Consider the following 27,288-nt stretch of genomic DNA (forward strand, 5'->3'; position numbering starts at 1 on the left):
GTCTTCTCTTTCAACAGCTACATGAACGGAAAGTAGTTATGCATGCCTGAACCTAACACTCCACACATTGCAATAATAGTTTATACTCTATTTTTAAGTCGTCTCATATGGTCAGTTACCTTCGGGTAAAAACATTAAATCCTGTGTTTCAACTATACATATATAAAGACAGTAATATTATTATAATCAATTATACTGTACTGTCGGAATCTGTTCTTAGCAGAAGTAAAACCACTACCAAGATTGGTTATTTACATTATGTTTTCTTTTGCGCATGCACTGCTATTGTGCACAATTCGAATATTTCACCAAGTCCAAGTTCACCAGATTGAACTGCAATATACTTCATGTTACCTATTAAATCATTTGTGACACATTTGTAAAATTAAATAATAGTCTGCTTCTGGCACTTCGTAGCTACAAACGAACCTAGGCAATCAATTTTTCTATTGTGAATGTAACCAAACATAACCCATGGCCAGATGCAACGGAAAGATTGACAAATATCCTTCTGGAAGATGGTTTGGTACTCAGGAGATACCTTAAAGCGAAAATTAAATAAATCTTACTGTATTTCATTCTGAATTTTACGCTTCCCGACAGTCCTTTACGCTATAAGAGACGATGAGAAGGAAATGGCGATATTACAATGAAATTAGAATGTATGACATTCAAGCCATGAGCGGCTGGCCCTGCGGCAAGCCAGTCGATTTCCTTATGCCACTCGGCTATATCAGCCGGTTAAGACTAGTTTGATGTCACATGCTAGTCTTGTAGTTTGCAAAGAAAACACAATTTTGAAATTGTGATAATAGAAGTTTACAAAAACTGAAGAAAATGTGGGAAAGGTTGCTGTTCGCAACTATCGTGATCTCGAAGAAAACATATAAAAGAATCCCCGATGGCTATACAGTAAAATATAATAAACCACTTAGTAGATATATAAGTACTTCAAGAACCAAAGGATTAACCCTAGACATGTTTGCAGATAACTTACTAACAATTTTTGGTAACATATATGGTGAAGCATATTTTCTCACCTAATAGAAAGAATTAATTGTATCGAGCGGAAAACGAATGAGAGGGTCTCAGAAATGATGGCGGAGAAAAGAACAATTTTAGAAATTGTTAAGAAGAGGAAAAGAAACTGGTTGAGACTTGGATAAGAAGGAACTGTATCATGGGGGATATGCAAGAGGGTATGGTGGCAGAAAAGAGGTGGAGAGGACGACGGAGACTACAATTAATAGACGATATCAAAACAATAAAACCGACGAGAAGACGAAGAGGTTAGCGGAAGACCGTGGAGCATGTAAACTTCTCAGTTATAGCAAGTGACCTGTCAATAATGGCAGAGTACCTATGAAAATAAATGACTGGTGCTAGGAAGTCCTTGGTTCGATCTCAGGGCATGTCAGTTTGTAGTGGATAAGACGCGTCTGTGGGCTTTCTCGAGGTTTTCCTTTCCCTCCCACATTCTCATTCCACCAATTCTTTCATGATCATTCGCTTTCTTTCATAATCAGTCTCCTTTGGTCTCCGGGACGACATAATTGTAAAATCAAAGAGAAAGAGAGAGAGATGGAAGTGGAATATCCTAGGATCTCAAATTTCTCAAAGTATTATCTCTTAAGAACTTTAGCATTTTCTTACCTACACAATATATATATATATATATATATATATATATATATATATATATATATATATATATTGCTTATTTATAACTAAACTATAAAATATAATTTCTTTATTGATATGAATAATTTGTTGTACATTTATTTAATACTTCCAACTTCTTGCAGATAAAGTTCAATATCAGATTTATCTCAGCTTGAATCCTGCATGATCCTCGAGAGTGTGAAACGTGTTAACGAAAACTCCCGTGTGAAACAACAATAATATTTGCCATCTCATCGACATTTATTGTCTTATTTTCACACATTATAGCGTCAACTCCTTCTTTAGTGTTTTACAGTTTGCATTGTCTCTAACTGGAATAAGCATCATTACTGAAAGTGTGAGCTGAGATTATTCTCCCTCTGAAAGATGAATTGCCTAATTATCAAAAGTAATAGAGATAAAATAAAATAAAGAAGAATAAGGAGTTCAACAAGCACAAATCCTTGATGACGTTTTAACAGATACGTGTACTAACAATGATTTCATCCATTTCCTTCGTTCAATTAATACAGAAAGCAATGATTTTAGCTTGCACTATGTAATTACAATGGTTCTCCGCTTTCAGCCTAACTATGGTTACATTTGGTTACGGGTATATATATATATATATATATATATATATATATATATATATATATATATATATATATATTGTTGCAGGAGGAGAATGAATTTTTTAAAAACATACTTGGAACATTTAGCTATAAGTTGGTATATAAAAGTATTTTCTTTTATTTACAGGTGAGCCATAATGGACCGTGAAGTAGATGCCAGGTTGCGACAATAAATTTTCTCTTCAAGACCGGCGATGACTCTGCCACATCGATTCACAGGAAGTTGCTCCCTGTTTAGGACACATTGGATCGCAGCAGTATCCAGCGGTGGTTGCAGAGGTTTCAAGAAGGTGATTTCTCTCTACTGGACAATCCACGATGTGGTACACATCGACGGTAGTGAGTGATGTGAATAAGTGTGACGACACGACAGCTTGCTAAAATGACTGGTTTGTCATTGGGTAGTGTGCTATCAGTGGTACAGTCACTAGGGCACAGAAAAATCTGTGCACGTTGGGTACCTAGATTAACAAGAGAAATGAAAAAGATGAGGAAGGATGTGTGCGAGGGTCTCATGACGACCTTTACTGAAGAGTGGAAACAGTGTTTTGACGGCGCCATTACCCAGGAAGAAACATGGTTGTTTTTGTCCGAACCTGAAAGCAAAACACGTCTGAAGGCCCACCTGCGCGGTAAAACTTTTGATAGTGAGAAAGAGTGTCCTGTGTCAAGCGATGGTATAAAAGTCAATCCCCACAATTTTACCAAAGTGCATTTACATAATGGAAAGAACGTTGGACCAGATGCGTCACAGCTGATGGAGGCTACATTGAGTAGTCTCAGAGTACAGCTAAATGTTCCAAGTATGTTCACACAAAATTTCATTCTCCTTCTGCAACAAATAAAAACAACAGAGATCACTGTGCAAAACTTTTTGAACACCTTTATATATAGACGGGAGACGGTGACGAATTAGAAAATATACACGGTGTCCAACATAAAACCGTATGGAACGCTATTCATTTAAAGGAAATATAGAAAGTAATGTAGACCAACCTAGCGTAATCTACAATCTGCAAAAATTGTAAGTGCTGGATGTGCGCTTCACCGACATACAGATATCGCTGTACCTTTGTGGTAACTTCTCAGTAATACGTCCTAATTTTTGAGGCGATGCATTTCAACCGTGTTGCAATCTTCTCTTTCAGTTGATCGATGGTCCGAGGATTGTTAGCATGGATCTACGACAATAAGTATGTGCCATCTCTCATAAATGTATGGAGACCAATAAACACTATCTCAGACAAAAGCCATCTGCAATAATTTAACTCGCTTAGACGTGTCTTGTTCCTTAAATCCATGTACTATGGTCGGTAAAGGAGCTCTTCAAACACTCAGTGACATGTCGAGAGGACACACCAACCTGTTGAGATTATATTTACATCATTTTCTAAAGCTTCTGCTAATATAATTGCAATTTCTGTCTATCATCTCCCGAGTCTTCAATTTTAGATGCTTACTTCTCATTGCATTTACAGCGGATCTTGTTAGCTCCCATTCCCTACGTTAATCTTGATTTTTTTTTTTTCTGTATTAGAAACCTTGTCGCCAACAGATTATTTTGCAGCAAGCATGCTTTAAGTCTCCTTAATAAGGTATGACTTCATGTACAATTCCATCATATTCAATCTTCAAACGAAAACTGCCCCATTTTCCACTACGCAACAACTTCAACACCTAATTCCGGAACCCTTCGATAGAACGCGTCAGTGTAGATATTTATGCACTGTTTGTTGCTGTTGTTGTTCTGTTTTGTTTCTTATGAAGGACACCGATAATCAGGTAATTATCGATATCGATTATCGATTACAACTGATCGATAATCAGGTAATTATCTATAAACACGGTAATACGACTCTTTACACAGAAAGTCTGGAATATTATGTAAATAAAGCAATGAATGAAATAATATTATATTGTATTCTTGGTATGACCAACAACATGAGATCTCGGCTTCCTCGGTGTCTTCTTTCATTCTGTTTGAATGGTCTGCGAACACTTCATATCACGACACGGTGACATTTTTGTTAGGAGACGAATATGCAATATATATTTTAGACAGACGGGATGTATCAGTTCCGGTTTCAACAGACGGATAAGAGAGAAGACGGAAACTACTCTTGGGACGATGAATCCACAAAGAAAAGATCTCGTTATCTCTTACCGTGTTCGCTCAATGAAAAACCAGTGTTAAAAATCGAACCGATATACACCTACAACTTCCGGCTTCAACAGAGGGATTTATGCTTAAATTGAATCTATTCTTGTAACACCAATTTCATACTAAAAAATCTCGCTATCTAGTATCGTCTTTGCTCTATAGAAATCAATCTTGAGACCAGAAGAGATAGTAAATCTTCGCTCCTTCCGCTTTCAATAGCGGAATTACAGCTCAGATGGAACTTATTTTTTATCTTGCTAATCCTATATCAAATGGCTATCAATTATCCGTTTTGCTGTATGAGTGCCAAAATTGAAACTGGAAGCTGTGAAGTTCTAACACTTTCGATTTCAGTACGATTTAGACAGAGATAGAATTTGTTATTGTAACGGTCATTTCAGAACATTGGCAACACACGCAAGCACACAAAGGCTGTACGTCATATCCATTTGTAAAAGGATTTGCTGATTTCAAAACACACAGATGGTTAACACCCACGCTTGAACTGAACTCAGGACTCTCCCGTAGTGGAAACACGTACGGTGCCATAGGAGGAAAGAGTTCAGAAAAATAAATTTACTACCTCTACATATTCTTCGAATTAAAGTACTCAGTTTATGAACCCATTTTGTAAGAGAATGGCGCACGGAGAAGTTCGTTACGGGGGATTCAAGCTTTCTAGTTCATGTAATTCCAGGTGTTCGTATATGTATGTTAATATGGCATTTTTTTTAAATTTTTGCATAATATCATACTGAAGGAGAGATTAAGCCCCAACACCACCTCCTTGCATACACCACTGTTCGAGGACAATTTTTACGACTGTGCACAGATAAAGTCATCAATAGTGGCTAAATTAAAGATAACTCTGTGGCTGATATCTGCATTAATCTTTAACATAGCAGAACTTTGATGTAAAATTCACGTGGAGCATTAAGAGCAGGTACGAATATGTATATTAACACATTCCAGACAGGTTACGGCTTAGCCCTTTGTGTTTAACGCAGATGATTTTCAAATGTATGAAAAATACAGAAGTTATATATCTGTTTGAGAGAACAAGTTTCGTAGCTTTCAGAAACGCATTCAAAATAACAACTGAAACGAACTTTTTCCATATCCATTAGCCACACAGTTTAATACATAACTGTACCAAATGCACAAAAAGCACAGTCGTAAAGTCTACATGGCATGTATGAAAATGGACAAATGTAGCAAAAATAAGACCTTATACTTCGAGTTGCATGGTCTCTAGAGCCGAGTATATTATTTTGAAAATGGGTAATCGAAAATGCTCCACCTTGTAAAATCCACGATGTGTTTCGGTCAAAATACTTTTTATTTACATTAAGGTATAAATGCTTATGTAAAATTACAGTAATTAAGAAATTTGAGAAGACATGAATTGTATGTTACGGCATATTAAATATTTGCTTCCATTTCCAGGAATCGGAGCATGTAATGACGTTGAAGAAAAAGCTAAGTCTAAAACAAGTAAATAAGGAGACTTTGTAAACTAACCAATCTCTGATACGATACTTCACAAATTAACTCTATTTAGAGGTTAGAAAACTTAAAAATTTTTTGAACCTTTTAGTGATTTACCCCTCCCAAGATGCCGCTTAAGACCAGAAATAAAAGGAATACATTTGTTTATTTTCCAATTTTTAACACACGATTTTTTTTAGCATATCTATGAAGAAAACTGAGTGAGGAAGACTGAGTTGCAGTCTTAATCTGAACTTTTTTTTTCTAGCCCTGAATCGGAATTGTCGTTTAATCTGTAATTAAACGTTCATCTCAGAAACAAAAAATCAAAGACAACCCATTTTTACTTTATCAAATTTTCCTTTTTCTTTGATAGTGCATTAAACAAACATATTATGAGAGCATTTATCTTCTTTTCAACACTATTTTGATGGGCCTGAATGTCATTGTACTCTCTGCACTTCTCTTTCAAAGACATACCACCTTCCAACATTCACCGACAATATGTGCCTCCTTCACGTTCCCCTTTTTAAAAGCCTTTCGAAGTCGATCTGTGGCTTCAGCAAGCAGAGAATTTGCAGATTCTTTTGTCTCACTATACTTTCTCTTCCTTTTTATTTCTTCTATGTTTTTCTTAGCACTGTTAGCATTTTCCAACCTTTCTTTTTCCTGTTTTTTCTTTCAACTTAACTTCTTCTTAAGCGTATCAGTTCTTGCCTGTGCTAGTCGCTATTCCTCCAAAAACTGTTGGTAATGGTTATGACAAGAGTTAACATTTTCTTTTAAATTCGAACGAGATGAGGCATGTTGTAATAAAATTTTAAAGCATCTATCACCATCAGAATACTGTTTAAGGTTCTATAAGACATCTCTGTCTTTTCCTCTCTAAGAGTATTTTTGGATACGAAGAATCTTCTTTCAATCTCAGCATTGCCATAAGACCGGCAAAGTGCAGCTTTTATAAGTTTACTCATCAGAGGAAACTGGTAAACAAACCTTCCTCTTCAATCCCATGAAAGAAGCCCAGTAACTATCAATATGTAAAGTTATTTCACTTCCAGCAGGTTCATCCTCAAGCTGCACACATTTCCACTCATCAAAAGTTAATCATTTGGAATGGCCACAGATATACTTTAGATACAGTTCTGATGTGACTGCAGCTATTTTTTTTTTTTTTTTTTTTTCTCAGAGGATTGAGAAATGCAAGTGCTCGTTTAATGTGTGGTTGTATTTTGCACCAAATATTTACACCGAAATATAATGCGTTGTACATTCTTCAAGGACTGTAGAACATTCACATCCCCTTGTGTTAAATTCGACAATACATATTTTATTTGTTTTGAAATGATAACTTGTTGTAAACGCACTAAATCATCAGATTTCAACAACCTATGAAAATTGTTCAATCCTATCAAAAAGACCTCATTTCACTAACAGTAGTACTTTTCGATAATCTGCCTGCAATAGTTCCAATACCTTCTAATAATTCTGCATATAAAACATGAATTAGTGGAACTTGCTGTTTTGCGTTGAAACCTGTGAAGTAAATCTGAAAGATGGTGAAGTGCTAGTTACTTCAAAGTGCACTCCAAATTTCATATTTTAGTGCTTTTTGATATATGTATAACCGTGTTTCTGAAATAGACTGTGTGGTTTTATAATTAGAGAAAAATCGCGGAATGGATTATCAAAAGATATGGTACACAAAAAAAAAAATATCAACAAAAAGAAAAGAAAGTGTAAAATCTGAATCACTGAGAAGTGATAACCCATTGCAAATTTACTTATAGTGAACAGAAAAGATAAGACAAACATAGGAGAGTCTACCTGACAACCTCTCTCCTGGGAGACAAATCCCACCAACTTCACACACGCATTGACTATATTTACATTGTATTATGTTATCCCCTATTCGTCATCACAATTTTTTTTTTTTTTATCTAATTACTTGACATTTTTCAGTACATTGACAAACAATCCAAGCAATTTGACTAAGCAAGGATGAGAAAACAGACACTTAGTAGACTTATGTTTCAATAAGGAAGACTGATAGAGATTTTCCATTTAATCCATAGAGTCACTAAACTTACTACTAAAGCCACAATTTGCACTGCAAATGCGTTGCCCTTTCAATCGTACTGCTATATGCCAAAAGCGTGATGTACAGAGATAGATTTAGAAGGGAAAACGACATACAGTTAGGTGCTTAAGTTACACATATCTTTAGACAGAGGAAAATTATATATCTGTGGTAGTATTTTAATGTGTAAAATCAAGGTTACCGGTATTGTCATGGTTCATTTACTGGTTCCTTAACTGCAGGGTCTTGCTCAATTGCCTCAAAAGCTAAAGTTCGTATCATTTTAATCATCTATGAGGAAGTTTATAAGTCTCTAGAGAACTTAAAATCAACTGATAACTTATCTACACCTGTAGCAAGATTAAGCTGACAGATTACACCAACTGTAGCAAAGGCCATAAGATGAATGTATGGCTGTAGAGAGGAATAAATATTTTTAATACAGCGATCATTGTTTATTATTAATTAGAGCATTTAATACATGAAACATATACTCACACATCGCGAAGTGTATAAAATGATATGACGTATCGATGTGCAGCAATTTAAGTTTGCTCTCATTTTCTATTTCACTTCAGTTGATGTAGATAAAACCACGAAATAGCACACAGTAACGTAATATAACTAGCATATATTACCCGCTTCGCTGGGTTGAAATGAAAATTTAAATGCACAACTACGTTTCTCGTGTGTTTATAGTACTCGCGCCGAGTCATGAAGCTTTTGCTCTAAACCAATCATAGAAATATTTTGCTTGAGCTCCGACATATCGGAAAACTTCGGTACAATTCGTGGAGCCGCTTCCCGAGCGTACACTTGGGGAAACGTCAAACAGCTGAAATTCACCAACAATGTTGCCGAACTTTGAAGACATAGTAAATGAGTATTTAAAAAAGGCATTTAAAATTTACCAATAATAACACTGCACAACAATAACCACTGTAACAATTATTCTAAAACAGTAACAATAACACGAATAGTTAAAATTAAAACATAACGCAAGAAAAAACAATTCACAAAACGGAACTTGGCGCCAATCCAACAACACTGTACTTTAGAGAGATGTCTTCTGTGTAGCGCGAGAGAGGACACTGACAAAATTTGATGGGTGGGAGTTGACGGCCGGAACACACCCTCGCGTTCTATTGGGTGGTGAAATTGGTAGATCTAGGTCAAGCTTCATGACTCGGCGCGAATACTATAGTACCCGTGAAATATGCTGTTTTCGTTTTTAATGGCATCGATTTAAACGGCATCGGAAAGATCCTTGATCATCTCAGCGACCCCGAAAACCATGAATTCGACACTAATATTAGTCATTTTCGATTATTTTATTAACTCTCCGTCTTCCAAGTTGCGGGGCTGAATTTCGTTTTAAACGGGATCGGAAGTCACTCTTCATCTCAGCGACCCAAAAAACTACGGATCAGACACTAATATCGGCCATTTTTAATTATTATTATATATCTAGCTCTCCTACTCTTCCATGTTGCGGGGCACGGCATCGGAAGTGTCACCGTTCATCTCAGATATCCAAAAAATGTGAATTCAGCACTAATATCGGTCATTTTCGATCATTTTAAAATCTCTTTCTTCCCCTTCCCCAAGTTGCGGGGTTGAATTTGAATTTAAACGGGATCGAAAGTATCACTGTTCATCTAAGCGACCCAGAAAACTATAAATTCGACACTCATAGCGGCCACTTTCGATCATATTATATATATATATATATATATCTTTCTCTCCCTCCCCCAAGTGGCGGGACTGATTTTGAATTTAAACCGGATAGGAAATGTCACTGTTCATCTGAATGATCCCGAAAACTATGGATTAGACCCTAGTATTTGTCATTTTCGATTCATATTATATATAGCTCCCCCTCCTCCGTGCTGCGACACACGGCATCAAAATTTTCATTGTTAATCTCCGCTACTCCTAAAACTATGGATTCGACACTAATATTAGTCATTTTCGATCATTTTTAAATGTTATCCCCCTCCCCTAAGCTGTACCCTCTCCCCAACAATCAGGGATGAACTTGGATTAAAACAGCATCAGAAGTGTCACTGTTTCTCTCATCGACCCCGAAAACTATGGATTCAACAATAATATCAGTCATTTTTCATTTTTAAATTTCTCTTCCCCTCCCCATAGCCTACGTTGCATCGTCAAAGTGAATAACCTAAAGTAATCCCTGTCCCTAAACTCATCTATGTTGAAAACTTGATTGAGATCGGTCGGGTGGTTCAAGAGTGATGAAGTCACAAAGGTAGTCATTTTATTTTATTTATTTTTTTTACATATATCTACCTCTCCCCTCCCCTAGGTTGGCTTGTCAAAGTGAAAAGATAAAAAAAAAAAACATCCAAGCCTCGACCCTCATATATGTTGAAAATTTTATTGAGACTGGTTGGGTGGTTCAAAAGTTATTGGTTATTATTTATACGCCCCCTCCCCTCCCCCTTTTCTAGAATATACCGTTAAAGTGAAATTACAAAAATGTTTCCAGATCTGAACCTCATGTATCTTGAAAATTTGATTGAGATCGGTCGGATAGTTCAAGAGTTATTAAGTTTCAAAAATAGTCACTTTCAGTGTTATATAAATTGATTTGTATATATCTCCCCCTCCTTCACCCCTACATCGCTCCGTCAAATTTAAATCATAAGAACGATCCCAAGCCTAAACCTCATCTATGTTAAAAATTTGATCAAGATCGGTCGAGTGGTTCAGGAGTTATTAAGTTTTATTTATTTGTATACCCCCTCCCCTCAGTTCCATCATCAAAGTGAATAGCCTAAAACCAGCCAAGCTTCGAACCTCATCCATGTTACAAATTTGATCGAGAGCGGTCGGGCAGTTCAGGAGATTTAGTCACAAACATAGTGATTTTCATTTTTATATGTATATATAGATTGAAATATGTTTATGCATTAACTAAATGCATTATTTCTGCTGCATAAAATAATACGCACTAAGAAATATACATAAGATTTGACTGAATTTTCATGACGTAAGTCCTTGCCAGTACGCTCATAACGCGCTCATGTAATTATACAGTTTGTGAGCATAATGACAGGGATGTGACACACCAACAAAACCAGACAACAACAACAACAAAAAAAAAAAAATCAGAATTTATGGCGTATATTACAAACTTCAAAGAGACATCAAAAGTTATTTTCATTGAAGAGCAGCGAATAAATATATTAAGCTCACAAATAAAGGGTCCAAATGAATGAATCGAGCTGCGGGATGAGACATAGTGCGCTTGATAGAGGATGTGAAAAAATGTGTGTGCAAAGTTATAGCGGCTGAACACAGTAAGAAACGGAGTCAAAGTCGGTGGAAGAACGGCTAATTGCTATGGTTACTGAAGTACATCAAATAAACTGTCGAATCGTAAAAATAGTGAAAGGTAGACAATGCAAACGGTAGTAGTTTCACATATTGGCAAAACAAGAATGGGGAGAGTAGATCACGAACCTCCGCCGCCATCTTGAAATATGTGATATTTTTTAAATGGAAAGGTAGTCATGTGATATATCAATTACAGCCAGCATGTTCTCAAAAAGTCAGTTATGAACTTGAGTGATCGTTGTCTGTACTTATTTGGAAGATTTAGGATCGTCTTTATAGTTGTTTACGAAAATCTAGGAGACTGATACTCGTATGTTTGAAGCTTCGATTATCACGAAAACACATGTAAACTAAACATATCTACAAGGCAAGAAAACTAACAGTGAAATTTGATATGCAACAGTGAAATTTGATAATAATAATGCAACAATATACAACTTTGATATTTAATTTCACTGTTAGTTTTCTTGGCTTGTAAGTATGTTTAACTTACATGTGTTTTCGTGATAATCCAAGCTTGCAACATACGAGCATCAATCTCCTAGATTTTCGTAAATAACTATAAAAGTTCATAATTGACTTTTTGAGAACATGCTGGCCCTAATCGATATAACACATGACTACCTTTCTATTTCTAAACATATCACATATTTCAAAATGGAGGATTTCAAGATGGCGGCGGAGGTTCGTGATCTACTCTCTCCATTCTTCTTTTGCCAATATGTTAAATTACCACCGTTTGCATTGTACATATTTCATCATTTTTACAATTTAACAGCTTATTCGATGTATTTCAATAACATAACATAGCCCTTTTCCCTTTGACCCCCCCCCCCCGTTTTTTATGGTGCTCAGCCGCTATACCTTTGCACATACGTATATACATTTTCACAGCCTCTATCAAGCGCACTATGTCTCATCCCGCAACTTGATTCGTCCATTTGGACCCTTTACTTGTTAGACATTGGGAATACAAAGAGTGATCAGAAAGTAAGGTTACAAAGCCTGTAGTGAAACGTGTATATATTATTTCAGGGGTTTTCAAACTGTTTGCAGTTGAGGCTCCCCTCAACCACCAAAGTCTGAACGCGCCTCCCCTGTCAAAAATGGCATGTGTCCCTAAAAGAAAGATTATCACTATGATGAACTATGTTTCACTTATTAATCACTAATGGAAATATCTCATTAACACAGTGATCTACATTGTACACACTGACTACTCCTTTTAATGCTATTAGCGGTGTTAATAATTATAAATTGTGGTAAGTCAGATATTTATGTTAAAATTGAAAAATACGAGCAGAGAGGAAATTTACGTAACAAAAACCGACACATATAAACGTTCAGCAAAGTCAACAGGATGTATGAGCTTGTTTTGAGTCACACAATTTATTAAATCTCAGCATATATTTTGAAATGACAAGACGCATTTCTTTCTGGAGATTTAGTTTTGACCTATACTTGGATTTGATCACCGCCATGGCTGAAAATCCGGTTTCGCAGAGATAGGAATTGCAAAAGGAAGAAACACTCTCAAGGCATTCTTATAATTCAGGATACTCATTCCTCATTGAGCTCCAAAATTCAGGCAACGATGTAGAGAGAAACTTGGTCTTCAATGAGCTGTCTGAAGAGAGATCAATGAGCCGTTCCTCTTCTCTGGTGGTGAAATTTGGTGGATTCTCTCATTGAGTGGGTTCACGACTCAGTTGTGCTGTGTGTCCTCTGGAAAGTACTTCTCAAATTGGACATAAAATTGTATTAAGAAGACATACTATTCTACAGAGATAAAAAGAAGATCGTTAGTGGCCATCTAACAAGCATTATACACGTTTAATCCAAAAGTGAAAGGGTTATTCCTAATCGTATGTGAAACAGAGGTGATACATAGGCTTAGTCCACTATGTGTTACTAAAGAAGAAGTGTGCAGACTCAAGTATGAGGTTGCATTATAAATATGTTCCTTTGTAGGGTCTTTTTTTTTTAACTTCTCGCGCTTCCCCTTACAATCTTTGGTGCCTTCCCAGGGTGGCGCGCCGCACAGTTTGAAAACCCCTGTATTATTTCATACAATCTACATAAATTAGATAATTTTTCGATATAATCTCCACATCGATTGAGGCACCTATCGCATCGTAGGTGAAGATTCCCTTCTGGTAAAAATCTTGTCCTTGCATGTTCAGCCATGTTGTCACGAAGTGTTTTACCTCCTCATCTGAAGCGAAGCGACGGCCTCCTCCTCCTCCTTCAAGTGTCGCAACAGATGAGTCATCTGGAACGACGTCCGGGCTGTACGAAGGGTGGTCGATAATATCCCAGCGAAACTACTTCAACAGCGTGATTGTCTTCTGATGATATTCTATCTACCAGCCATAACCTTTCGACACCATTCTACGAGATGCTAACGAGACACCACAGTATCTCCGTTACATGTTTCGCTTACAAACATCAAATAACTGAGCGCAGTTGTTCGCGAGAGCAGTTTTCCAAACGAGTCGTCATTTGTGTTTACATATAACTAGCGCCGTATGTGGCAGGTGGCAGAACCTCTACATAGTTGCCAACTCCATGAATAAAAATTACCGCACATTCTTCATTCCTCTACAACAGACAAAACTCCACAAATATTGACCTTGTAGCCTTAGTTTCTGATCTTCCCTCGTAAGTTACAAATATTATTTCGTAAGCTATCAAAGTAGAAAGTTCAGTAGTATCTTTAATCATAATTGCTTTTTTTTTTCTACAGTCAGGGTTTGAGATATTTTACAGAACGTCCACAGCTAGGACTGTCACTTTCTGAAGGTGTTATGGTTAAAGAAAATAAGTTTAAGAATAGATATACGTTTCCCTTTCTCTTTTCATAACGATTCCTAAGGAAATCACGGAAATCATTCACATACTTTTTCCTTGTAGAATTGACAGTCCTGAATCAATACACCTTCTTGAATATTTGTTTTATTGTCGCAGGTAACAAAGTACCAATGCTCTTGCAGTTGATTTAATATGACACTTCTTTAGTGAATTATTTTTCAAGATTTTGATAATTCCAGTCATTGTTCATCAAATAATCCTGCCCACGAATCTGTAGCATGAAGATTCACTGAGGTTGTCACTTGTAAAATGTTAGCATAACAGTCAACATCTGAGGTTCCAGTTGATGTACAGCCCGCAGCAAAAAACCTGCAACATTAGCATGTAAGTTTATTGTGAAACTACGCCTAACAGCGCAGGGAATTAACGTAACGTCTAAATGGCACGAATCACGCCAGGAGAAACCTCGGCGTCCTCCCCTGCACACTTATTTTGGAGCAAAAGACCGTCGTTTCACAATAATGCTCATGTTGCAGGGTTTTTGCCGCGGTCTGTACCAGCAGTCATCAATTCGTGTAAAGGTGCCCAAAAGGATTTTCGAATAGACTGTTATTCTAGAAGCCAGTCATGCAACACTGCCTTCACCTCTTCATTCACGAATTTTGCTGTCATTTTTTGTGATCATAACCTAGTGCTGGCCGAAGTGGATATTCAGCTGAAAAATGCAGGTAAAAGAAAAGTAGGCAACAAAACATTGAATACTGAAAAGTTGAGAAAGGAGGAAAGGATAGTGAAGACGGTAGGAGTATATTAAATTTTACACATAGCAGGCTGCAGAAGTAGTACGTTACCGCGAACACAAAACGCTAAGAAACTATGGCTTATAGAACAGATGTTCCAGAAAATGAGGGAGAGAAGGATACGGAAACAGGTTGATACAGGAGGGCAGGAAAAAGTACAGGAAGTTAAACAACGAGTCACGAAGAAAAACAGACAGTGCAAGCGAAAAGTTTTACAAAAGAAAATGCGAGAATATAGAATAATTAGAAAGAGTTGAAAAATATGAGTAAATGTACAAGGTCAAATTTATGGAACCTCGGAGGAGACAAGGTCTTAAGATGACAGTAAAAAATAAGAGTGGAAAAATAGTCAGCAAGAGAAGTGAAGTATTAGGAAGATGGGGCCTAGATGTTGAAATGGGAAATGTAGTATGCGAGGATGATAAAAGGTTTAGTATTCATCAGGGTGAGTTTGAAAAAGCTATATCCGAGTTTAGGAATGGAAAGGTGATCGAATATACCAATTGAATTCATTAAGAATATGGAAGATAATGGCACGAAGGAATTGTTCCGACTCCGTAATGAAATATATGAAACAGGAGAGTAGCGAAAATTTTTCTGAAGACAATCATGATACAGATCGCTAAGAAATCGAACCCAGAGAGATGTGACGATTATACCTATCTAGCCATAAATACTGTTACAAAGAAAAAACTCAACATCAGGAAATAAGAGAAAAGGGAATTAAATATGCCTATAGTATGTGAAGCATACATGGTCTGACAACAGTTTGCACCAATCATATTTCAAAATGGCCGCCATTGGAACGCACACAGGCTCAGAGTCTGGTGGGCCACTCGTCTATGGCAGCACACACTAACTCCAGGGGAATAAACGCCACTGCAGCTAGTAAAGTGCACTTCCAACTGGCAATTGTGGGATAACGCTCCTTGCAGGCAATACCCTCAAGCACTGTCCACAGTTTCTAATCCAGGAGATTAAGGTCAGGGCTGCTAGAGGGCTAGTCCTCAGAGGATGAAGTCAGGCACATTGTGCGCCAGTCACTCCTGGGTGGATTGGATTTTGCCTTGTGGGTAGGAACCGAGTCCTGCTGCAAAGTCCATGTAGGTGTTCTGAAGAGTGGTGGTCAAGTCCTTCACTATAGGCACCAGCACAGTGTTTTGGTACACCCGGGCACTAGTTTTCACTCCTTTCTCATAAAAATGAAGACGCGTGGTGTCAGCATAGCTCACTCCCCACCACACCATGACGGACACGGGATGATGGGCTCTCTGGATTTTCGGAACTTTGTTCGTGGCTTCATGAACTGATGGCGCATACACCTGATCATTTTGGCGATTGAAACACCCTTCGATAATGAGCAACGTTTCAATGGTGAACAGAATCTGTGCCGATTTTGCAAGTACTGCAAAAACAGGCGTTTACATTTACATTTTTTTTTTTTTTTTTTTTGGCTCCACCAGACGCGGTGTCAAAGTGTTTCCACTGACTGTCGATGCGCTTGAATAGCAAGATCGCCCTGAGTAGCCTGGATATCATTTATCTCACCTGCTATGTTCATCTCACGGGTCTTTACTGTCTACTTCCATACGGGATTTCTCCTCACACGCGCCGCCACAGCTTTCACAGCTTCGGGAGTCCTTGCACTTCGAGCTCGGCCAGCTATCAGGCAATCCTGAACAGACCCAGTATTAAGGAACCGCTGGATGGTGCGGTACACAAACATGCGGCTGATGTTAAACTTTCTTAATGTGGTAAAAATTTCACTCGCTGGTTATCCAACCTGGTGTAGCGCTATCACTGCTACCCTATTTTCGTAATCACCACATTCCATCCTGCCTATACGGGTTACGTGTATCCCTTTCTGCAGCAGCATTCTAAATGCATGATCGCACTTTCAACCGCGAGGTTCGCTCTCTCTATTCACAACAGTGTTGCAGCCTCTGGTACTTTTATAACAGAATATATGGCTAGACTACGTAGAAAGAAATATTAGTCTCATATCTCATGCAACAAAACTTTCGTCTCGAATTCTGAACAGAAGGTTGTACAAAAGAACAAATGAAAAAGCTGAGAATGAATAATTCGTGTACAGGAGACGTAGGGGACAAGAGATGCAACTGGGTTATTAAGGGTAATCAGTGAAAGGTTTATAGAAAAATGGAAAGAAGCGTATGCGGTATTTATTGATCTAGAAAAGGCTTTTGGCCATGTAAATTTGTTGTTGCAAGGTCTAAAGAAGGTTGGGTTGGAATGGAACGATCGAAGACTCAAAGAGCTTATATAGGAACCAACAAATAAGTGTTAGAATAGAAGAGAAAACGACAGATGTGAGTGCAATTGGAAGGAGAGTTCGACAGGATATTATCTCTCACCAACATGTATACGGTTCGCAGATGAAAATCGCGCTTGTTGCGGAATCTGAAAAGAAAATCAATAAGTTGTTTAAAAACGTGAGAAAGGGTTATGAAGAATATGAGATGAAAATAAATGCTGGGAAGACAAAAGCCATAGTGATTACAACGAAGCAGTCGGTGTTAAATATAGAAGTAGAAGGGGGGAAATAGTACAGGTGACTAGTTTTCGAAACTTGGATATTATTATTAGTGATGATATGAAGTACGAACGGGAAATAAAAGCAAAAAGACGAATGATGAAAGAAGCCTTTAGGAGGAAGAAAATATTATTTTGTGGGATCTTGAATAAGGAACTGAGAAAAAGATTAATAAAATGATTCGTGTAGAGTATTGTAGAAGTAGCTGGGTCGAACGGAAAATGAAAGAGTGTCTTAGAAATGGTGGGGGGAGAACAATTTTGCATATTATCAAGAAGAGTAACTGGTTGGGATATTGGCTAAGAAGGAACTGTATCATGAGCGACGTCTGGAGGGTATGATGACAGGAAAGAGAGGGCGAATAGAAGGTGACTAGAATCAATGGACGATATCAAACAGAAAAATCATACATGAAGACAAAGAAGTTAGTGAAACACTGTGGAAGCATGGAAGCTTCTCAGTTATGGCAAGTGACCTGCCAATATTGACAGAATACCTATGATGATGATAACTGCATGAAGTTACACTGTGGTCAATTTCAGAACGTCTGACATAATAAATTATTAGCCTAATAGGAATCTAATAGGAATCAGTATTGTTGTGTTCCTTCGTTGATAAGTAGCTACGTGAGTGCTTCCTTTGCACGTGGTACTGAAAACGCAATGAAATCTTTCAGTTTTACGTCCCACGATTATGCCGGTTAGGCTAAAGGAGACAGTGATTATGAGAAATGAATGAAATGGTGGAATGAAAAAGTGGGAGGAAACGGGAGAACCCGAGAAAACCCACGAGCACGGTGTTTGTGCACGTGGTACTGAGTTTGATTTTCGGTGCGCTTTGCCTTGTATACAAACAGGTTTAGATTCCACTTTAAGTACTATGTCCCGTCTCATATAGCTTCGGTGCTGAAAAGAGTCAACTCAAATCAATATCAGTACTGTTATGTATAATTTGTAAAATGCAATTAAAGTTCATTATGCATGTTCTTCACTAGAACTATATTAGTGCTAACCAGGCATATATTTTAAGAAACGGTTTCGCATTAAAACACACTACTGTATGAAATAGAGATCTTGACTGACCAATGCTAGTATTTTTTGTTCAGTTATCAACGTTGAAAATACATTTAAAAAAAACTGCATTTATGGGATCTGATATATTGTTTTGAAATGAAAGTTTTCCTATCGCATAATCCTATTAATTCGTGGTCGACGTCATGCGTTATGTCCTGTTAGCTTGCATAAAAGCGACAGCAATGCGATACATTGATTCAGTAAACCATGCTGAGAATATAATATTTACTTAACACAGTGCGAGTGTCGGATACACATACTCGAACTGGCCACGCACCCACATTTGCCCCTTTTGAAAATCAGATATTTTTCCTATTTTCAGTGGCGGATACGGAAAGGATGCGTGCCCTCTCCCGATGGGAAAATATTTAACTTTTTGTATTACTTCAACGAGTCGCCCATAACAATATTCACTCTGAAGTGACTTGAAATCGAAGTTTTATACAAGCTGTACCATTACGTTACAATACAGTGAGTTATGAAAAAAATTCTTCAGTTACCCCTTTTCAAAACTTCTGGCGCCGTCTTTTTCAGCAAGGACACGTACCTAATAACACTCACACTAAACAATGACACTCAAACAATTTAAAAGAACCAAACAAATGGATTCATTATTATGACAAACTTCAACTTTTGGGCATATCGAGCTTGGAACTTAGCAAGCATAAAGAAAATATTCCGTGTGTGCACACACACATATTTTATATATATATAATGCCGAAAATATATCTAATTTATTCTCAGATATGCGCCCGTCCCCATCGCTGAGATCAGTGGATCTACATCTGCTTTCCAGTTTACACCACCAACGTAGTTTGGGATGGAATAAGGAACCTCCGCAGCAGGAGTGAGCGCTTTTCCACCGAGCTACGCCCTTTACAAGAGGTGGCGGTGCAATATTTGAAGTAAACGTGTGTGTCAATATATGTAGTTCTTAATTGTAATTTAAAGAAATGAGGGGGAGATATCTTAGAATTTGTATTTTAGATCACTTAATTTTTCATGATCCATTAATATACTATTTTAAATTTTTATTTGTTCATTCATATAAAATAAAAAGTGTCCTAAATACTTTAGTTCTGATTTAAGAATGAATCTATCAGGTCGTCATGCAGCACTGTATTTATTTTAAGGTACTACAATACTTATTAAGGTACTGGTTTAGAAATTGAAAAAATAACAATAATTGTAAGTATTTAACATACCTTTACCCAACAAATTTACGTTGTTAAAAATTCACACCAAATGTCATTCAGCATATGAAGAATAGCACCAACATACGCTAGAGCACACACACAACATAAACATCTTCCTCTGTTATTTGAATTTAACAACAAAATGGGGCAACACAATCAGCTGATGTAATTGACGGACACTTCCGCCAATGGTATTATGCTCATCGTGGTAAGCCAGCACTGAATTTTCCGACTCACTTTGTACACAGCCAAGTATACCGTAAGTATTGTTCTAAGTCACTGGTGCTGTTCGCACTTTCCCAACGGTTCGGCGAACTCCAAGCAGAAAGCTAACATGCTAATGAGGAAGCAGACGATATAAGTTTCCACAATATATGTAACACTACGGAAATAAACACTAGATAAATAAATAAATATGGACAACGTTATACAAATTGGCGTTATCACTTATAAAATTATTAATTTTTCAATTTATTGTCGATGAAAAATTAATCTTCAAGTCCATTTTAGGATACAGAACTGCTGGCACCATTCTCTCTCTTCTTCCTCCATCACCTTTTCCCACCAAGGTTGTGCACCGCCGTTCACGGGTGTTGAGCACAGCGTTGCAAAACGGTTCAGTGAATATGCACAAGGAGAAACAGACTAAGCAATCTGACAGCAGATGATGATGATCTCAACTGCCGGCCACAATGTTTGTTTGTCTTTTTTTTCCTACAAGGTAAACATTTTCTTGTTGTCTATGTCCGGAAGCAGTATTTTTTCTTCTTCTTTCGCTTCTTCGTCACTTCTCATAAAATTACCAAATCACCAATGCTTATTGCATGCCCTTCACTTTCAGGAAAGAACAAAATTTCACTGAATATAGGGAAAAGCAAATTAAACTATTTTGTGTCTTATTCTCACAACCGCCTTTGATATTTCAATACTCTGATTTGTAGACAGGTCTCAATTACCCAGAGATGATTAACACTTATTTACTGGACGCTTATTTAAAGAAAATAATAAAAAAGTAAATCCGACGTTGTACTTTTAAGTGCCTGTCAACATCTCAAAACAGACCAATCCGCTACGCGGCATACTACTGGAGACTGGTCGTAAGACACCATGGGCTCTTGGTATCTTACCCCGACTGAAAAACAAAGTGTCTTAATGAGCTTCACTTAATTCACATTTCGAGATGTAAAAACCCAACTTTTCGTCTGGGAGCTAGATCTGAGAATAATACCATTTTTCTGTCTTTTTAGCTTCTCTGTGTTGTCGCAAGTTGCTGTGATGAGTTTATGAACACATGGGGTGGGTCCTAGGGTTCAGACTCCCGAAATCTAGACTTTTCTGTAAAATTTATTGTAATTTAAGAAATGATTTTACACATTTTAATATAATTCATCCTCATATTGAATTTGAAGCCCCCAGAAATAAATTTCTGATACATGCCAGCACATCTATTTTGACGGAAATAACCGTGACATTTGGCTACAACGTGAGTTTGAGAAGGAATTTTTTGTGGAATTATATTGAGGTTTTTATGGTAGACAGGAAGATTCAATTTATGCACTGAATAATATTAATTATTCGTTTCTTGACGGAAAGAACGCGTGTAGCATTTAGAATAAACAAGTCCCAAACGGGTACATTCATGACCAGCTTAGGCGATCTGTAGAATGACGAAATAGTACTTTTTTCTACTTTACTCTTCATTGCCGAACTTAGGAGCTCCTTTGTGGCTTAGCGGTTAGCGTACGCGCCTTTAGCGTAGGAGACCCGGGTTCGATTCCCGGTGGGAGCTCATGTGGTTCGGATTCCACGTTAATCAGTACGTCCCGTCTCATATAGCCTCGCTGCTGAAAGGAACGTTAAAATCAAAATCAATTCAACTCAATTCATTGCCGAACTTTTTCATTATCTTTTCAAATATTTTATAATTACACAAAATAGTAATGTATGTAATAATAATAATCAGGAATGCAACTGTAGATTTATCAATTTGGTTGGGCTTATATTTTATGAACTGGAACAACTATTTTCCTTCGCTGATGAAAATAACATTCAAAACAAATACAAAGATATGCACATGTAAATTTGTTGAGCGGTTTAACACGCAAACATCAAAATGTATAATAATATAATTCAGCTTTCCAAAATTTAGGTTTTCGATGAGTTGTGTATGTTATTAGGAGATTCCAACACTAGTCATCTGTTGGTACGAAAAATACTTTCTGTGTGTGTACTGATGGTCACTCAATAATAATGATTCTATTTACTTTCCACAATCGTGTTAAATACTGGAAACTTATACTGAAAAAGTCGTCCTAATGATTTCGCTGTTCTCTCATAACTTCACACACATATGCGAAATCACTGAAAAACTTGAAAATCAATTACAAATGTATATGAAATTACAAAAATCAAAGCCAATTGTGTGCAATGACGAGGTAATGACATAAACTTTCATTCATTGTTTTTCTTTCTTTCTTTCAGAAATAAAAGGTGGAATTATAGGAATTGTTTTTGTATAACGACTAATGGATTCCTCTCATAAAAAATCCAACCACAATACTCATCTCTTTATTATTATTATTATTATTATTATTATTATTATTATTATTATTTTGATAGACCTAAAATATTACAGTCATATTTCTAAATCCTATTTCAGGCTCAAATTTTAGCGATATTGATGATGACAAGTGCACAGACGTATTAACGTCAACGTTACAATAATCCTGAAAAGTGCATGAAACAATGACACCACACCCAGTTTTCTATAGAGCGTTTTACATGTAGCAATTTCTGTTGAAATGAATGCATCATGGATCCAACTGCATTTATCAAATCATATGTGATGTTGCACCAAAAAAAGTTTTGTGATCCCTTTAGAACAAATTATATATTCTCAAAGAAACAACAATCTTGACTTATTTCAATGACCTTTGTATGCTAGAAATGAATTAAAGCTACAAAGAAACAAAACGGCGTAACAAATTCTAGACATGGAAGTATTCAGTTGCTAATTAATCTTTACAAAAAATATAATAATAATAATAATAATAATAACCAACTTTAAGTGTGGTAAAGTAGTAATCCTCATATATCAGAATTTTTTCTATTTACTAGCTGAACCTGCTCTCTCTACACAGCGCATCATTCACATATGAGCATGAATCTACTTGTCATTCCTCATAACATCTCTACATCTCATTTTACAGACACAAGTGAAAGACGTCTTGATTAAAATAATAATAATCGGCAGGGAGTACCATAAAGGGGAGATTTTTTTCGATTATTTTTTTCAATATCTCGCACCGTTTGCAAGATTTGAGCCTATTTGCTGTTGGAGTTTCTAATTCATGTATGATCAGTATTTTCTTCTTGCATGCAGTATGAAATAAGCAAATATATTACATACACAATTCATTATGTCAGTGATATATGGTGTTCATTGGGGAAAACACTCCAAACAATAAAAGATTCATCTCAGACTGGAGAAATGGTTATCCTTCGTTTTTCATTATCATTTGGCCATGAAACAAACGCCTGAGAGGCACGCAACCCCTGTAAACAAATATATGGCATTGGAATGTATAACTCGTAGGGTGCATTTTTTTTAAATTTTGAAAACTTCCAATGTACCGCTAAAAAAATATCTATTTACTAGCTGAACCTGCTCTCTCTACACAGCGCATCATTCACATATGAGCATGAATCTACTTGTCATTCCTCATAACATCTCTACATCTCATTTTACAGACACAAGTGAAAGACGTCTTGATTAAAATAATAATAATCGGCAGGGAGTACCATAAAGGGGAGATTTTTTTCGATTATTTTTTTCAATATCTCGCACCGTTTGGAAGATTTGAGCCTACTTCCGGTTGGAGTTTTTAATTCATGTATGATCAGTGTTTTCTTTCTTCTTGCATGCGGTATGTAAGAAGCAAATACATTACACACACAATTAATTATGATGTCAGTGATATATGGTGTGCATTGGGCAAAACACTCCAAACAATAAAGATTCAACTTACTGTTAGAGTGGAGAAATGGTTATCCTCTGCTTTTCATTATCATTTGGCCATGAAACAAATGCGTGAGAGGTATGCGACCCCTGTATATAATTATGTGGTGTTGGAATGTATAATGCGTAGGATATGATGCTAACACTTCCAGTATACCCGTAAAAATGTAATAAAGAAATAATAGCCATGTTTTTTAAATATTCAATTAGAACTGGACAATCTACACAAAATTTGCAATAGATCAGTGAAAACGGCATCTTTCTAGAGCCTGTAGTTTCCGAGATCTCATTGTCGAAAGGATTGGCCACAAACATATAAACGCCCACAAACGTATAGTTTAAAATGAACTTCAAAGATAGCAGCACAATTCATTTGGATTGATTTTGGAAAAGACTTACTAAAATACGAAGGCTTTGAACAATAATTAAAAAATAAACTTTATATGAAAAAAGTCTACTTAAATAAGTTATTTAAAGTACACGCAGTTTAAAATATTTGTTTCTGTTAAACGTGAAATTACAAAAAACCGTAAATCAAAGGTTATAGGTTGGAACTCAGGCGCTTTTGTTGCTATAGTAGCAATTTAATAGATAGATTACCAAAGTCTAATTTCAGGCAACTGGAGTTATGTTTGTGCTGGTATCCCGACAACAAAATATTTCTGAATTTTGTTGTAATTCACATTGTTAATGAAATATTTTGACTCGTACAGCTAAAAGGAAAGGTGGGTCTATGGCCAGATACCTAGTACAGTAACGCGTATAGAATTGCCATCTAACTTGGCCATTGGCTTAAATTGGTCGTGTTTCTGTAGAAACAGAAGATGCATGCTTAGTGTTTTAGGAATACACATTGCAAAGTTCTCTTGAGAACCAACCCATTGCACTTGTAGCCCAACATTTAATCCAAAGATTGCGTGTTTACCCCATTAAAAATGTATGCCAAGAATCCTTATAAATAGGTGCTTGTTCACTCCTTCATAAAAAGGACGGGAGAAGAAATATACGTGTGGGACCTTTGTAGAAACGTACGGGTAGGATGTTTGTAAGATATTTAATCTCCACATAGTCTCCTTTACGTTCAAGACTTTACCTGCCATTTTCGTTTACTACTTGTTTCCCAAAATTATGAAAATCTTGCTCCGCTGTGTTTGTATAGCAGACGGAAGAAAATATTTCCAGGTTGCATGCAACGATTCTAATACAACGAATACAGAGGAAAAAGGAATCGCAAAAAATTTCCATTGCAAACTGCACGGACATTCACCGTTTGCGATCAAAACTGTGAAATCGTGTAATGTAAAATGAGCTTAACATGATCCGGAACTAATTCACTTGAGCTTCGTAACATGAGCTTCTACAAAGTCAAAAATACTGGTGCTCGTGCTATTTTATTTATTTATTTATTTATTTATTTTGAGGGGGAAAACAAACAATTATGGTAGTTATATCCTAAAACAAATCTACGGGGGGGAAAGTCTAAATTCCTGATATGGTCAAACAATAATGCTGCTAGAGCACTTGGAATACATAATCCAATACTTTCTGGAAGAAACATAACAGTGGTCCCGACGTTTCAAACATATAACGTTTTCAGTGTTATATTATTATTGTTGTTACTTCGATTAAATTTCACCGGGTTTGAACAAGTAAAGTACAGTGTCAACATGACTAAATATTTATTATTGAACTGTTACTCTCTTTAACTTTTTTTTCTCGCTTCACAAAATTTGCAACTTGTGACAATAATATTAAATTTTTAAGCAACAATCTACTAATAATTAATATCATGAACTAAACTGAAAATCAAAACAATGGCCTTTGATAATTTATTTCTGTTTAAGTTAGTCACGATCATGCAAGCATTTTTCCGGGGCTGATGTCTGAAAATAATATAACTGGTTCTCTTATTTAGAACAGAAAGCAAAATAAAATAATACTACTCTATTCTAAAGTTGCGAAAACAAAATATTACAATCAAATTAAAGTACAAAAATATAAATGCATTTTATAAACTGTCTTGCCATACACTTTTTACTCATATAGCCTCGCTGCTGAAAGGGACGTTAAACTCAACTAATGGTTTTATACTCACATTTCTTCGGCACGAAACAAGAATTAACAGATGTTGCTTACTTGTAGATGCCGAAACAAATTCCCGATTTCTGAGACACTGACACTCAATTGATGTTTTAAAAGCAGAATAAATATTAAATTCAAAACATAGAACTTATCGTTTCTTCTTCAGAGGGAAGTGATAAACTGAACATTCTCTGTAGTTATCTTCCATTCTGCATAAAATCAAGGATTCGATATTTCACGGATCCGACTAGTGCTACCCTCAAAACAGCAACTTTTATGCATATATAGGGTTACCACATGTCAATATTTATGTGGAAATGTCCGCATTTTTAGAGTAAAAATTTCCGTCCGCACACTTTTTCCGAAATTCCATGAGTTGACTGCATTTTCTAAGCTCAAGTGTATTATCAATTTAATTTCAAACCTTTCCCACGTAAAGATATGTTTGGCTATCCATATTCAAAGAAGGAATTGTCAAAAGATCAGATTTCCTGAAAAATATGAACAGGCAAAGTCAACATGATTCTATGTAAGTACTCTCGTTTAGTTATTTTCCATACATTTCAATATATTATCGAGGTAGTCAGATGCAAATGTGTCAGTATTTTGGCATTTCAGAATATGATAGCCCTATGCATATGTTTTAAAAAAATCATCGATATTTTGATTTATGAAGAAAAACCTCTCTAAAAACCAGCAAGAATTATTTAATGGGATATTTGGGATCAGAAAATGAAAACAAATATGCTGTATTTTAATGTGGAAATTAATTATACGTAATCAGATTTGCTCACTTCTTGTCAGAACAGTAACTTTGAAAATGTGTTAGTTAACATGCAACAAAACAGTTCGTAAGCTTCATGAGCTCTGCAACGTCAAAACAACTTCCTAATAAACATACGGTGCGCCTTTGTTACGAACAAGCCGGGTTCTCTACCCGTGGGAGCTTACGTGGTTCTGATTTCACATTAAGATGAAGCTCTATGTTTCATATAGCCTCTATGCTGAAAGAGTCGTTAAACTTGAAACCAACTAACTGAGGAATTGATTATATAAATTCAGCTATTTCCTTAATCTATAATACCAAGTAGTCTAAAAGGTATTGAGTCTTTTGCGCACGAGACGACGTTAGTGTTTCAAATTTCAAGGTGTATGAGTAGCCTCGGGTCAGGCTTAACGTCATTTGACAACTGAAGCTAGTAGAGATGCAGAAAGTGTTGGAATTCTTGTAATGAGACATAAGATATTGTGCCATGAAGATGAACGAACTCTCCGCAAAACTGCATATATTTTGCAATTTTATTTCGATAAAGGCGTATATGCTGCGCTAGTTTGTGAAGAAATTTACACTGCTTACAAAGAAGATAC

At 36.4% G+C, this 27,288-nt stretch overlaps 1 protein-coding gene across 8 annotated transcripts in view; it reads right to left on the minus strand.

Annotated features, from left to right (window-relative positions):
• The window catches only part of cyst (rho guanine nucleotide exchange factor 18 cysts), a 345,308-nt gene that overhangs the window by 301,705 nt on the left and 16,315 nt on the right, over positions 1-27,288 (minus strand). Inside the window, exon 1 of one of the 8 annotated variants that reach the window (XM_081746593.1) lies at positions 19,830-20,106. The exons of the other annotated variants lie outside the window; for them this stretch is intronic. The gene's annotated coding sequence lies outside the window, so the exon portion shown is untranslated. Of the gene's footprint in view, positions 1-19,829; positions 20,107-27,288 lie in introns of those variants that run through there. 8 annotated transcript variants of the gene reach the window in all.

Source organism: Thermobia domestica, chromosome 2, assembly GCF_964235325.1.
Source record: "Thermobia domestica chromosome 2, izTheDome1.hap1.1, whole genome shotgun sequence".
Lineage (NCBI taxonomy): Eukaryota > Metazoa > Arthropoda > Insecta > Zygentoma > Lepismatidae > Thermobia > Thermobia domestica.